This window comes from Austrofundulus limnaeus, unplaced genomic scaffold (assembly GCF_001266775.1).
Source record: "Austrofundulus limnaeus strain Quisiro unplaced genomic scaffold, Austrofundulus_limnaeus-1.0 Scaffold143, whole genome shotgun sequence".
Classification (NCBI taxonomy): domain Eukaryota; kingdom Metazoa; phylum Chordata; class Actinopteri; order Cyprinodontiformes; family Rivulidae; genus Austrofundulus; species Austrofundulus limnaeus.
In genome coordinates this window covers 190,327-206,451 of record NW_013952545.1, presented here as the reverse complement: position 1 = coordinate 206,451, position 16,125 = coordinate 190,327, and the positions used below count along the sequence as shown (strand labels likewise).

The 16,125-nt window shown below is 42.6% G+C and overlaps 1 long non-coding RNA gene across 1 annotated transcript in view; it reads right to left on the bottom strand.

Moving 5' to 3' along the window:
• Nucleotides 1–15,184: 15,184 nt before the first annotated feature.
• The window catches only part of LOC106523048 (uncharacterized), a 15,588-nt gene continuing 14,647 nt past the window's right edge, over nucleotides 15,185–16,125 (bottom strand). The window contains exon 4 of the long non-coding RNA XR_001310851.1: nucleotides 15,185–15,889. This is a non-coding gene — a long non-coding RNA (uncharacterized LOC106523048). The remainder of the gene's footprint in view (nucleotides 15,890–16,125) is intronic.

The following is a 16,125-nucleotide window of genomic DNA, read 5'->3' as shown; positions in this document are numbered from 1 at the left end:
CACCCACCCTGCCCATTAGGTTGCAGGTTTTGTTTACATGCTTACCTTACACCCTGCCCAGTTCAAACCTCTCGTGTACAGAGCATGCTGTTGCTTGTGTACATCCCTGGACTTCTCATGCAAATTTATGTTTAAGTGTTGCACTTATTTGTGTGTCCGAAGAAGAGCACAAACGCGCACGCCCATGGGGGGTGAGGTGGCGGGGGGCTAGGAGAGGGATTGTAGTGTGGGGTGGGGCGGGGTGGGGTGGGTTACTGGTGGTGGTGGTGGTGTTGGTGCAAGGCGGTGACAGAAATTGAGGGGGACGGGGTGGCAGCTGCAGGCTGCTCGGTGCACTGTCAGAGCGGAATGATTAATGAATGGCGGCCCCAGCTGAGCCTAACCTTTGGAGAACTGCACAGGACATCTGCAGAACTGTCAGCGCTCTGACAAGGACAGAGCTGAACAACCAATTATTTCGCCATCACTAAGGTGGGCTGTCAGCTTAATCCTAGCCATTCACTTAGGCAAGGACAGGCAAATTTCTCCTTTACATACACACACTCACACACACACACACACACACACTGATCAAACCATGGTCCTGCGTGGACAGACACACAAGTGAACAAACAGCCGCACATAGACAAGAACATATGCCTGTGTGGACATGTACACAAAGCAGCCGGGTGCTGTGGTGGAATCACACACACACACATATATTCACACGCAGGCGTCAGGTCCTGGACAAAATAAAGTTAACCCCTCCAGTGCTGGCAGCGGCAGCCCCCCATGCAGGTGACATATATTAAGGAAAGCAGGGCAAACAGGGGAGGTTTAATGATGACAAAACAGCGCCGGTGGATGCCGGGTAGTGCAGCGAGCTGGACATGGGTGGGGCCGCTCAGTGTCTGGGACACGTTTGGGAACAAGAAGGGAAGAGGCGTGAACGGTGGGAGGGTCGCTGGGACCGAGAGAGGGAGGGGGCGAACGGCGGTTCGTCTGCTGGCTTCATTAATATGATAAAGCAGAAATGAATGCAGCTAAATTTAAAATGATAACAAATATTGATCCAAAAAAAAAAAAAGTTACAGCCTGCAAAATTAGACTTGCGACTATTTGAGGTTGAAGTGTACGGAGACACAACGTGACATTAAGTGATCGACACATTTTGCGTGTAGGACATTTTAAATTCTTCCGTGTGGAGGGAGGGAAAAGTATTGATTGACCTTTTAAATTATACTAAATGGATCCTGTTGCACTGAGGAAGATTAAAAAGAACATTTGAATAAAACATGATGATGAAACTCATGATATCTCATCGTGTCAYATGAGGAAAAAGTTGTCAGGTTTTAAAAGCTCGCGCAGGAGGCTTCAGGGTGAGACGTATTATTCTTTTCATGGGGCTTCACAAGAAAAGATTTACTCAAGATCAAATTATCTGATAGAATAAAATATGATTCAAAAGAAACGTTTATTTATTTTAATAATTTAAATGCGAGTGACAATTTTTCCACTATCTTTCTCCAATTTGTCAAAAAAAAAACGTTTTTTTACAGTAATTAGGACTAATGAGGTTAAGATCACTTGTCTTATTGATTGCCTCAGTAATAAGAGTATGAGAGTAAAATGTGTTTGCATTTACATTCTTCATTTATCATCTGTATCTGTTTGCGTAGGGCACGAGCGGCGCTGGGTGCTGATGTACGAGTGACTGATTAGGATTAGATTGAGGCGTTACCGAGGCAATAAAAGATTGAGCGCAGCTATGAAGCTTATTGACAGGCTGCTGATGAGGCCAGAGAGAGGGAATGATAAAGAAAGCAGCGGAAATTAATAACCGGATACAAATCAATTAACTCCAAAAATTGTCCCTCGTCGATAGCTAACCGCGAGTGCGTGGCTTTGTGGCGTATCGCCTCATAAATCTGAGACTGTCCTCTCGTGCGTTTACCTTTGATCACCRTCTCCTGTGCTTTGGAATAGCCAGACGATCGCCGCATAAAATGCCAAATCAAGTCTGCCGAATCCTAAACACTCTTTAGCTGGTTTATATTCATGAGCGAATCAGCCACTGCTGTTTGTGAATGGTTAAAGGCTTTGAACGCCAAAATATATTTGACTACGAGAGTTCTAACGCTGCGTTATGATTTACAAGTCAAACAATTATGTTTGCATCAGTTACGACTCTGGTGTCTTCTGTGGATGCCAAACCCATTAGGTTTGCTAAATGGCACTTAGTCGCCCCACAATGGGAACCCAGCGAGGAGCGTGCGGAAATAGATTTGAACAAAAAAWTTTTTTTCCTTCAGATGTTTGAGCCATTTCACGTGAAAGTGGATTAATTTGTATGAAAGCACAAGTCTGAGCAGCTTTAAGAGTTTTCGCACTGTTACGCGCTCGCGCGTACGGACGCGGACACACACATCCAGAGTGTATTCATTAGTAGCCTAGTCCTAGCGAGGGCTGTCTCCTGTCCCAGACAAACTGCAGGAGGAGGTGTCTGGCTGCTTGCTTTTAAACTGGGTTAGTGGACCAGAGAGGAAGGGGAAAGAATGAGAGAGAGGGAGCTAGGGCATGAGAGAGAATTTGAAGTCTAAAACTGGGACGAGGTATATGAGAAGATTTTTTTTTTTATTTTTCTACATCAATTGCACTGGCACTCCCTGCTGTGCACCCCTTTATGACACATGCAAGGATATATGTGTGTTTTTGTTAAAGCTCCACTGCACGGTGCGCGTGTGGCTGAAGAAGATGCTGCTTGCTTGATGAGACGTCCGTTTATTGCTAAAAACATAACTTTCTTAGATGTCATTTTGAATAGTTTTCATACGTTAACTCCTCTGGCTTCCTAAAATGAATTGGATATTTATCTTGTGCTTTGCTCACTTCCGTCTCCTGCCCCCAGTTGATTTAGGAGCCAAATGGCAGCCCATTAACATGTGAGAATGATTGTGCAGCCTTGGGGGTTGTAGTGTGGCAACCCACAGAGAGGCTTTTCGCTGCACATCTCTCTGATTCTCAGACTCTGCACTGTCGACGAGAGTTAAGCATCAAAGGCAAGGACTAACTATCCTCACCCTGAATCGCTCCCTGTTTTATTTTACTTTCTATTTTTTGGCCTATGGGTTCGATGTAATTTGCTGTATCTTTCCTTCTCATCCCCTTTTTTTTTCCTGCTCCCTTCGTCTCCGTCTTTCTCTTCATCTCTCACAGGGACTTGCGAATGAGGAGGGAGAGAGAGAGAGAGAGAGAGAGAGAGAGAGAGAGAGAGAGAGAGAGAGAGAGAGAGAGAGAGAGAGTGAGGAGGTCAAAGTGAATCTTCTCACTGAGGATGATTATGTCGTAACCTGCCGTTATTCAAAGGAGCGGACCCCCGTGGCCGTGAGCGGGGCCTGTCAGCCACGTGTCGGCGATGAGAGGGCGACRCCTTGAAGGAACGAGATGGAGAAAAGCCATCCAGTCAAATGAACTCCCAGGGTCAAATGTGCAATGCCTTCCTCTGTGTTTTGCGTGACTCATTTCCCCCATAGAGCCTGTTGTTTGATGGATCATTGTCGTTTTCTAATGGCCAATCTTAGACCCTAAAATTGATTGTGGATGACATCACTGGGAACAGACGTTCACTTTAAAAGTCGCACTAGAGCTTGCTGTAACTGAATCTCTCCTTGGAGAGCTCATGTTTCACAGGATTTCTAGGAAAGTGTTACAATGCTTCTTATCAGCAGCTATAACAAGTGATAAATAAGCAGTTTTTGATTATTGAAATAAAAAAAAACTTACTTTACCTCAAATCTTTGTCTCAAAATGCAGGACTCCAGACTTCTTATAAAAAAAATCTGTTTCATTTGATACACAAATCTTTAAAGGGGATATACTGTACGTATCAAGCAAAATCCACTTTTTTAGCCATTAAATGTATTTTATTTTGTACTTGGAGTCCCTAAAGGTGCAGAAAAGTTTAATTTATTTTCTCCAAGTGCTATGAAGATATATTTATATTCTGTTGGGGACATAGTTTTCAACCTGTTCAGTTTTCTCTATTTTTTTTTCTTTTGATGTTTTTTGAACTATTATGTCATTATTTGTGATGGAACTGCCAAATAAGGTCTGGACCTGCCAACTACAACTACAGTTTGGTGGTCTTCATTCTCCCCTGTCTCTGGTAACTCTGGCTCCAACATGTAAGACTGGATGGACAARTTTTTCCTTGTTGACGCATTTCGATTAATTTGCAAATTAAATATTGTGCAGCTATACAGCTGTTAGCCTCTCTATCAAACTAGAATGAACCAGTCTGGAAGCTGGAGGGGGCGGGGTGTGAAGCACCTCATTTGCATTTAAAGGGGCAATATTATGTGTTTCTCAGCTATATATTTAAATACTATAATAATAGTATCTATGTCACCTTTAGTTGTTATTAAAGGGCTGTTTTTATGTTTAAATAGAAAATAAACTCATCTTCTCATCACTTCCTCTTCTAAACGCCTTGAAATTTGCCTCTGTCTCTTTAAGAACCACCTTCTGCTTCTGTCCCGTCTATTTCAGTGAAGGGGGGTGCTCGTGCGTGCGCTATGATGCAGTTTACTTGGCATTTGAAATATATCCTCAAAGGTATTTTGAATCTGAAAAGAGCTTCACTGAGTGAGAAGTAGTGTTGAGAGCAGCAGACAGTTTAAGTTTCACTTTCACTTTCACTTGTTTGCTTTGTTACTGCCGAGAGCCTGCAGGAGTCATGGGCGGGGTGTGTGGGGTGAGGGGTGGGGAGGTGTGCTCCGTGATGAGGAAGCTCGGCTTAAAGACACACCCCAGGGGCGTTTCTGGTCCCCACCTGTCGTTTTGCTCCTCAGCATGGCTGCCCAAAAACACTGCAGGATTTCTCATACAAAGCAAGGCTTTGGGCATGTTTTTATGAGAGTATAACATTTATAACATGATATAAAACTCAAAAAAGTTGATTTTACATGACATTGCCCCTTTAAAGAGACAGCCTCAAAATGACATAATCTGAAAAAAGGGGTGAAAGAGTGGTTGTGGAGTTACAAAGGAGGAATTCAGATCAAAGAGGTTCACTTTATATAGACCCAAACTGAATGATTTAAATATGAAAAGGAAGGATTTAAAAGCAGGATATGTCCACTTTAAGATGTCAGTCTGTACTTTTTATTTTTTTTAACAACAAATTGTTATTTTGGATTCAAATCTACACTTATRCAGCATGCTAATAAATACACAAACGCACATTTCTATGAATGGTTTCAGAAACATATTTTCATTCAGCTGTRAATGGAAGTCAGTGATCATTATTTCCACTGGTGACACCCTGTGTGAGGTGTGAACACAGCTGTTTGAGCCACAACAAATCTCATACACATTTCATCAGTTTTTAAACAAGCCATCTGCATGTTTAAAGATCCAGAATGAGGAGTGCACTCTGATGTACGCACCTTTAAGCATATTCTTAAACATCAACACTTAGCACATCCCTTTGAGATTATACATCTACTGGAAAAAAATGTTGTTGATGTGTCATATTTATCACTTTTGTGATCCAGGTTCATAAAACCAACTATCCTAATTGATAGACGAGAACATCTGCCACAGTTTTGGCTGCAGCCACCTTATCTGCATAAAAATTGTGGCTTAATCAACTGTTATCAAGTAGCACGCTCCAAAATGAATGGATCTTTGTGTTTTTACTCCGTTTTATTTTTTTTGGAACAGGAAAATACGTCAGAGCAGTCAGTGTCAGTGACAACAGAACCAAGTGAGCCGTAGGGAATCACCCTGCGTGTCTGTCTCCAGGCTTAAGAGTTACTCCCTCATGACGCCTTACCATTTTAAACCTTATTTGGTTTGCAAAAGTGAAACTAAGCCCTTTCTGCTCAACCCCCCCTTTTTTCCACAAGTTCAATTTTTGGATTGCAGAGCTTGAGACAAAGATAAGGGGGGATAAGAGGATAACGTTTGGGGACAGTGGAGAGCAGATTTCATGTGGGTGTCAGAGGGGGAATGGTTGGAGCAGCAGAGGGATGGGAGGGGAACGTGTGGGAGAATGAGGAGAGTAGAGGTGTGGAGGCTGGAAGAGTTTGGGAATAGGTGGWGGGGGCCGAGGTTGGGGCAAAGAAACACTCCAGAGATTTGACAAAGCTTCAAAGGGAAGTTTTCCACTTTGACTGACAGGCCCTTAGAGTGAAATGGACCTGGTAGCAGGCGGCATGCCCCGGTCCCAAGATGCCCGGCTGTCTCTATGGTGCTCACCCCCATCCCACAAAATTCATCAGACAGCAGAGCCCAAATCATTGGGGGGGTCAAGATGTGTGGAAGTGCTACTGCGCATCGTTGGCTCATTCTGTGTTTTATAGAGTTCTGTCAAGGTCATTTAAATTTACAGTACAAAAGAAGAAAGACATGCTTAACTAACAAAACCATGTAAATAAAGTTGATTTTTTTGCTTGTAATTTGCAAAATAAGGGGACCCAAAAAGCCCTGCAGACATTTTGTATTTTTACTGCAGTTCTCCTTTATGTGTGAAAGTGTTCGACATCAAAACAAAACAAAAAAGTAAGTGAATAAAAGAAGCATGCACCTTTTGGGAAAACATGACAAGATTTAGATCATTGCCTTTCCTGCTCAAGTAGTAAAAATCATTATAAAATCCAAAACTGGTCAATATGCAAACAATAAAAACTAAAAGAAAAAAAACATTCMTTTTCTCAAAGAGGTATTAGTGTGACAATAACTGCAGTATAAATATGTTTTAAGGGCAAGAAAAATGACACCATTACTTTAGGTCCTGTACTGTTGCTGATGCATGAGAAGCAGGGACGGGTACGTTTGAAAGTGTCTCAGTAAACACTGTTAGGCCTGTGTAAACAGCAGAGCATTGATCAGTCCTCTATTTATGATCAGCCTGTCTGTGCCTGCACTGGATTAGTCAACAACCTGTCTGTTTGCTCCACTCCAAACTGAAGCCAAAGTCAATGTCAAAAGCTTAATTGCAATACAACACTTTGTTAGGTCAGGGTTAGAACTCGTTCTTCTGATTTTACCGTCGTGATTATTTATTAAAAATTAGGATGAATTTGCATGTTGCGTATTAATTTGAGTATGTAAACTCCTGTGTTTGTGGCCATTGTCAAATATATAAAGTGTTGCATTTAGAAGTAAAAACCACAGATTTCTGTRTATCAGAGTGGCTCCACTCAGACTCTCATCTCTCTGTGTTCCTTGGAGGAACAGAAAGCACTGCTTCATTACCACTGGCTGCTGTTTAGGCTTCCATTCTTGATTTTTTCTTTTTTTGTGTGTGTGTGTGTGCATATGTGTGTGTGTTTGTATAGAGTGTCAGAGATGGAGAGAAAAGCATGGAAGTGTGGAGGTCAGCTTCATTGTATCACCCAATTTTCACCCATTACACTATGTATGGAGGCCTTTCCCCCCCTGTCTTTTGCATGGTAATTATTTTCCAGCCCAAAGGTAGCTGCAGGCAACGTCAGCCACTGCGTCAGGGCCCATTGCATTAGCCAGTCATTGCATTATTTATTTGTGCGTGGGCAGCTGTATGGATACCCCAAATCCGTAGAGACTTGGGGGCCTCTCAATGTCACCTCGTGCATTGTGGCAGGCAGTTGTGGCCGCTTGGACTTGCGCTGAGCAACCTTAGGCTGTGAGTGGCTCAAGGGCAAAACGGTGCCACGGCACGGGAACTTRTGTGGGAGTAGGACCTAGGTGTATAATGTATTTAAAAAAAAGGGGTCAGGGGGTTTAGTAACTACCCACTTACGCAATAGTCAACTGTGTTGGACTCGGTGTAATGCTCCAAACAACCATCTAAAGATCCTATTGCCTACCGGTGTTGCCAAACACAAAGACGGTCAGTACAGTTCATGCTGCCCCAGTTTGTACAGTACAGTTTGTGGAAAGTGGTTAAGGTTACAACATGTTTGGCCCATAGAAGAAATGGAATGACATATGCCCCTTTTCCACTAGTGCCACTTAGTGTAGTGTTGGTACGGTTCGGTACGGTTCCAAGCCRTTTCCATTAGGCTAGATTCATGGAACCAGCCCTTTTTTAGTACCTACGAGGTTGTGGTTCCAAGCGGTCCCAGTTGACACCAAAATGCAACATAAGAACACTGTTCATTACTGATTGGCTAGGGGGTGGATTCATTGGTTGCGTCTGAACTGCCTTTACAAGAACAACTCGAGGCGCCATTTTTTTTTCATTTGTAGCAGCGACATTAGTAATGTTTCTATTCAATTTAAATTCAATTTTTTAGCGAATTTTTTAAATTTCAGAACTTATTCAACAAATGTGTTTCCATCTCTCATTTTGCGCATTAATTCTTCTTCRAAAAACCCCAAAACCACTTCCACCAACCTCCCAAAACACACCCACTGGAACCGGACTAGAACGTCAATGGAAAAGCACCCATACATTTATAAATATGACACACTGTGGGAACTTCTTGTGGCCTCTTCTATACCAGAATACAAACACAACTATATGCTTCTCTGTTGGACACAGACCCCTCTGACCTGTCAACCCTGGCCAGTTGCATCGCAGCACCTGAAATGACAGCTGAACTACTGTCCCTGTCACGGCTCCTCAGTGTAGAGACACATACATGCACTGAAACGCCCAGTGCACACATGCCTGTACACATCCGCTACAGCAGCGATGCTACAGCAACTAACTCCAACCCTCGGATCTCTCCGTCTCTCTCCCTGCTCGCCGGCCAACTCAACCGCACGAGCTGCTCAGACGGCCCCGTGACATGACAGTGACAACGCAGCAATGATGCAGAGAGCACCCACAACACTGTCCACTTCACCTGACACCCCGAATCCCCCATCGCCCCCCACCCTCTCTTTTCCCCGTAGGCTTTTTGGAAGGTGAGAATCCATGTTTTCTTCTCTCCCTCCTGTCTTTTGCCTAGGTCAAAGGAAAAAAAGGAAATACTGAGAAAATATTGGTGATGTGTTTTAATCTGAAGTGGACTGATTTGCAGATGTGCTTGTTCAGCCTTTTGCAACAAGCTGCTGTAGCAACAAAATGTATTAAACACAATTTGAAATATACTATGTTGGGTTGCATAGACAYGACACTTGTTCCTTAGGACTGTGCTAAGTGGCTTAGAAAAAAATTGCTCAGATAATGTTCAGACAAGAGATGTGACGTTCGCGAATGATCCAAATCTTTTGAACGGCTCTTTACAACGAACAATAGGAGCCGAATCGTGGGCAGTAATGAGCCATTTGTAGTTTTATTTATTTTATTTCTCATACAATCTTTATTTTTTCATACTTAAATCACTCCCGCTTTGCTTTTTCATGGAAAGCAGGCAGAGTTGTGGAGTACTAGCCTGGTTTAAACCAGACCCTGTCCTTCACTTTGCTTCGTACAAGGGTCTGGGCTTGATGCATAGACAAGTGATTCTTGCGGGAGGCGTGGCCTCTGCTGAAGTTTAAAATGATTGGATCAGTTGGCTGTGACATATGTCGCTGTGACAGAGGCTAAGCTAAGAAGCTAACCGGAAAATTGCGTGTGCTATAAACAACCCTACTGAGAGGAGARAAGTACCGAGCCGAACGAGACGACTGTAAATGAGAGCTGCTGCTTTGTCAGACAAATTTATTTTAATTTGGAAGCCTTATCAACACGGACTGGCTTCATTCACTTCCTCCACTGCCATATGCTAAACTAACTAGCAGACACTGCGCAGAAAGTTGACGTTGTTCAAAACTCCTCCTTCTGTTTGCTGATTGGCCCAGGTAAAATAAACTACAAGCAGACACTGCRCAGAAAATTGACATTCTGTTCTCTGATTGGCCCGGCTAAAATTCTGCCAGCGAAATCCTTGTCTATGGGAGAAGTCCCAGACGGAGCAGTGAAGGGAAACTAGAATTGAGCAGAGCTGCGTAGGAAGGCAAGGGCCAGGCTAGTGGAGTACAGAAGCTCATGAGGAAAGGGGGGTGGGGGGCGGTGGTTCCGCTTGACAAACACATGATTCCACCCACGTGACGGGATTACGTCATTACGTATGGCTACGTGATGACATATTTCCCTACTCAATGATGTAATACGTTCAAAATTGAACGGTTCTTTTGAACGGCTCCATGAAACAAATGGCTCCCCAAGATCCGGATCCCTTCAGAGAGCCATTTATCCCATCTCTAGTTCAGACAAGGACTGGAGTAATAGTGAGTGAAAAGCAGGCAGTGTGTAAAGTTTTGAAAGATTTTCACAAAGCTTGAAAAATTGTTGCTCAAGGTTCCAAGAAAGTCTGGTTACTTTCTAAAAATGCAGAGTAGTACAATAATTATTAGCATTAATTTAAATGGAAGAAAAAAAATACAGTGTGTGATAGTGAAAAGGRGCTGATGCTGCTGAAGCAAGCTTGGTAGATAAAACGCCTCCCCTTTTTTTCCTGGCTGAAAAAGTGCCGGTGTTTGTTTAAGGCTGCAACATGGATGAAGGGAGAAGAGTGGAGGGATGAAAACAGAACAGAAGGAGTAGCAGTGGCTGGTGTTGGGTTGCATGSTTGACAGATCTTGATCTGGAAGGATGGTGAACTGTCACAACCTACGATGGGCCCCTCAGGGCTTGTGTCTACATACAAACAAACACATKCACCTAAACACACCCTACATCATGAATGAATGTGGACACAGCAAACACATGGATTTACAAAAATACGTTAACATACTCATGTTCACACTAATTGTATACCAGCATACGAGCAGTGCTCTGAATTTAAACCTGAAATGTCTTAATTTGTAGAATATGTAAAGTTGTTTCTGTCACTGTTTTCTGAGCATGAACCCTCAGTGTGTTTTAGGGGTATTTGTGAGAAAACATTGACATCACTTGTYTTTTGACTATTTTTGTAGTTTTATTTCTAATTTGTTGTGTTTTTGAGAGGTTTTGTTCAAGACTTGCTACAGGCTTGGATGCCTTGCTGAGCAAGGGAGAAGGCTTTGCTAGCAAAGAGCGAGCCAACGACTAATCTATGCCTCTGTGCATTTGTGTGTAGAAACAGCATTGGCAGCTGCATATGCTTGAAGCACTGGGTGCTGCCACTTATTGCCAGCCCTTTTGAGCAGAAACAGAGCTGTAACAAGCAGAAAGCGAAGACTTAGAGCATTGAGCCGTTAGGAGGAGACCCTCATTTGCTCCTGGAAGGCAATTCTTGTGTTTTTAACAGCACATTTTATGATTTAGTCATGATAGGACCGTTCCGTCCAAACTAAAATTCAAAAAATAATGATATGATTATAAAACAAGTGCAGCCTTTAAAGGGCCAATATTATGTGTTTCTCAGGCATATATTTAAATACTATACCATAATAAAGTAAATACGTCACCTTTAGTTGTTATTAAAATGCTGTTTTTATGTTTAAATAGAAAATAAACTTATCTTCTCATCACTTCCTCYTCTAAAYGCCTTGAAATTGGCCTCTGTCTCTTTAAGAACCTCCTTCTGCTTCCGTTTTATCTCGTTCATCGCGGGGGTGGAGGGGTGTTCGCACCTGAAAATACATTTCCTGAAAAGTATTTTTAATCTGAGAAGAGCTTCACTGAGTGAGAACTAATGCTGAGAGCTCAGCAGACTATTAGGTTTCACTTTCACCCGAGAGCCTGCAGGAGTCATGGGCGGGGTGTGTGGGGTGGGGGGAGAGGGTGCACTCTGCCATGAGGAAGTTCGGCTTAAAGACACGTCCCAGGGGTGTTCCTGGTCCCCACCTGTCGTTTTGCTCCTCAGCATGGCTGCCTAAAAACACTGCAGGATTTCTCAAGCATGCATGAATGAGTCAAAGCAAGGCTTTGGGCATGTTTTTTTTATGAGACTATAACATCATAACATGATATAAAACTCAAAAAAGTTGATTTTACATTATATCGCCCCTTTAAACCAGAGATTCACAAAAAAATTGTTTCAGTCACATCAGGCCAGATCATGCAACAGTAGTTCTCTAGTGTCAGTCCTTGTCTAAACAGCAGAGGTATTTGTGTCATGACAGCCTGTAATTTGCCTCATGTTGTTTGAAATGAATGCTTTAATAAGGGTTATCCAATCCACTGTAAGTGTCATAATCTTGAGCAGAATTGCTGCATTACATTGGTGTCATTGCGGAACTTTTAATGCCTCAATGACCACCAACACGTCCAAAAATGGCCCGCAGCCAGAAAAGACGAGCCACGTCAGTAACAAAGAACTGTCTACTTTTTATATTTTTTGGAAAGAAATAATCATTACTTTCTCACAAACTATTCACCGAGGTTCATTTTTCATACGTTTTACTTCAACACCTTCTTGCCCAGAGTGGAAGAGGAACGATAATGCCGTATATTTATTGCAGCTCCTATTATTATCACTTTTTTTATATTCTTTATGTGTTGCAGCTTCAGCGAATTCACCGAGCTCCTGGAGTGGCTGGGGGTTAAAACAAGTCTCACTCAAGAATTCCTTCGATGATTATGGCCATATTGAAGCCCAAATTTGAGTCCCTCTGGGTGGAAAACTGGCTCAACAACCAAACTCACCTGCAACATTTACGTTTTGTACAACCTCTCGTGTTTCAGTGTAGAAAAACCACTCTGGGACACTTTAGTTTTGAGGTTCTCCTTTTGAGGCAGCCTTTATGTGCTCTTACTCTGAAGCAAGAGTTGCTCCTTTTGCTTTAATTACATTAAACGCAGCAGACCCTCCAGGCTTTTTTAAATACATCAACCAGCAGAAGAAAAGAAGAAAATGCTAATTAGTCCCATAATGTTGCTGACCATGCAAGTTCCTTAGCACTGCTGAGTTTTATTGACATAAGAAGGACAATAGGAATCTGTATTCAAATGATTTGCTCTGCCTTCATGTTTGGGTGCAGCTGCTGCGGCGTCGGCTGCTACCTACCACGTATTTTATTACACCGTTTGACAGAGTGAAATTAGACATGACAATATGAGGGAGTCGATATGTGTTTGTGATTCATGTCTAAGTGTATTAAAGCCGGTGGGATTTCTACATTAGAGCATGTTACGCTGTTTTACATTTGTGAATAATGAATAAAAGGTGAGTTTTACATTTTTTGAGTCTTTGTGCACATGTCAGCTCCACATCCACAACTTCAGTGCGATAGAGAAAGCCTGTAATGCATTCCGTTTTTCGGAGCCAAAAAGCCGTACATGTGTTTGTGTGTTGTTATGTGTGTTAGAGGAGAGAGTCAGAATCAGGATCAATACTATTGACCTGTTTACCTTGGTGCCGAGCAGCTCGGGCCAGCTCTCCGGTTTACCACTTGAAACATTAAAAACCAGACTATTAGTAATACTTTGGTCCTTCTCTTTACTGATTGTACAGCCGGCACTAGAGCAGTCCACCTCGCAGACATGAGGAGGGAGAGAGGGAAAGAGAGGGGTAGAAGGAGAGTAGGAGGTTAAGGAAAGAGAGAAACCCTRAATCTAATCCTCTTGACTTAAAGCCACTGAGTTTTGCCCCACGTCTCTCCGCTCGCTCCTAAACCTGATGTGGTCACTCAACCCTATCAAGCTGCAGGGCATTGTGGCCCGCCCGTCTCTGCCACACTCACACCCCTCCACCCTCAGGCGCTTTTGTGCTCCCGGCTCCCCCACCCTCCTCCTCCTCCCCMCTCTCCTTTTCTCATCCTCCTGCACACAGCCAAAACAGAATTTCTTTAAATGCTTAATTTTCCCCCCTTTGGCTTCCTTTTTGCAAGTGCCCTCTCACTTGTTTGTCTATCGATTTTTCATCCTTCTCCTGCCACTGCCCCCCCCCCACCCCACACACACACATATCTCCCTCCTCCTCTTCCTCCTCCTCACTCCCCCTTCTCCTTCCTCCCAACCCTAGCTTTTCAACTGCTCCTCCCCAGTTTCTCCTGCTCTCCTTTCTTGTTGATGTAAAGTGATTTATTTATTTATTTTAGGCTTGTTGCCCAGGTAATTTGTGGTAGGTAATGACTTTTGGTGAATCCACTTTGCACTCTGAAATTTTTTTTTCTGACCTTTGCATCATCCAGGTCGAATTCTCTGCACATCCCCTTTTGTCCCATTCGCTTTCTTATATTTCCCACTATTTTTTTCCCACTTCTCTCTCTCTCTCCCAGTCTCGCGTTTCTGCTTCTTGCCACTGTATTTTTAATTCCACTCCGTAGAAATGGTGCTTCATGATACGTGTGTGTGTGTGTGTGTGTGTGTGTGTGTGTGTGTGGCAAAACTGTGGAGGTGATTGACACCTTGCTCTGTGATGTGGAGTGTTCTCACTCCTGCACTCCATCACCCCTCTTCGCCCCCTCAATGCCACCCCCACTCTTTTCTCCAGCCGTCGTTCTTGTGTCCACTGGGACACTGAATGAACAGTGTGGGACTGCGAGAGAGAAAGAATGCAAGGCAGCGAATAAATTTTAACTAAAAAATAAAAAGTAAAAATCCACAAACACGCAGTGGTGTTTTTCTACTCGGTTTGACTTACCTTTTCTTAACAGGAAAGATAACGTGGGGCAAAATGAGTGATATAGGGTTCTGTGTGCTTTTGTGTAACCATGAAATCTCTTGAGCACCCTCACCTTTCCTCCTCAACCAGCACACCTGCTTACCCAGAYGCACATTTTCACTTTTATTTCAGTATTTGTCCTCTCATATTTTCCTCCACTGAAACAATGACTAAGGCAATAATTTCAAGAAAAAAAGTCCAAAAAAAAGGTTTATGTAAATGTAAGCAGAAAAAAAATGTGCACCAAGTTTTGTTTCTTCCTACTTGTGGACAAACTGTAGTTCCCTATGTTTCTCTCACTAACATGTAAAGTATTAAAGCTGTTTAACATTGCTGCCATATCTAGGAAGAAACAATGAACTCATTTATGTCTTTCTGCATTCAGAGTGACAGACAGATGTCAATGTGTAAAAAAAGAAAAAGAAAAAAAGAAAAGAAAWCAGCTGCCTCGTCCCTCCAGGAGGGGACAGTAAAGAGCAGGGAGACAACAGCTGTCTCACCTTTATTCAAAAATAGTACCTGTAGTTCAAAAAAACCTTTTATTTAATAATACACAGATTTAAGAATGTGGTTAATTTAGAGCACAGCTGGAAAAAATATGACAATAGATTGATTTTAAGTTTTCTAAATAAAAAAAATAATTAAAAAATGAATAATACAAGTGAGTATAAGTCTCCAAGTCTTAGTTTCAAATAAGAAATGGTCAAATTTTCACTCCACAGACACAAACTATAGGACTTCCTTCCAGTATGATCCAGAGGTCAGGGCAGAATTCATCTCCCTCAATCATGCAGATGAACATGACCTTGGCCGGCCTTGGCACCCGGTCACATCAGCACCCTGACGCAGTGTTGCTTTGCATCTCTGATTGTGTTAAACCATGTTTCCCTATCATCAGCACACGCTGGACGGACAGCATCCTTCTCTAAGCACATCCAGAGAGGGATAATTGCCAAGACCTTTAAAAGCCTTTCAGAAAGAAACGAGGAAATCAACATAATTCAGATGAAGGGGAATATCAGAGACGTATAAAGTAAAGCATGCCAGGCCAGCAGGGCGGGGGGTATGGAGGTAGAAAAAAAAAAAAAGATGCAAGACTTTAAAAAGGTGGGTCCTTGGCATTATTATGTTGATGGGTTTAGCCATGCAGAGTGGGCCATCTCATTGGAGGGCTCCTAAATGAAGAGGCTGACCTTCAACAAGCCCTCTCTCTGTTCATTAGCCATGTGGTGCTTATCTACAATAATACTGTTGTAGAGAATATGAGGCCAGTGGGCCTTACCAAAGTCAACGATGTACTACAGGTGGAAACACGAGTGTCTGAGTTTTGCTCATGGTGCTGGTAAACCCATTTACCCCTCAGTGCTTTAAATTCCCAACTGGACATTGTAGCTTTTAACCTGTGTAATTAAGAGAGAATAGGTCAAAGAAAATGCAAGATAAGGGCACTGTACTGTGCACATCATTTCACTTCTTGAAGACAGATGTTTACATATAGCCATAATAAGAATGAATTTTACTATATAATGTTTTATTAATTTTAATGGGCAACTTAAATCATGGAAGGGATCACATTATTTGTTGACATCACCAGCGGGTCAAACAGTGCTATTTTATATATATATATATATATATA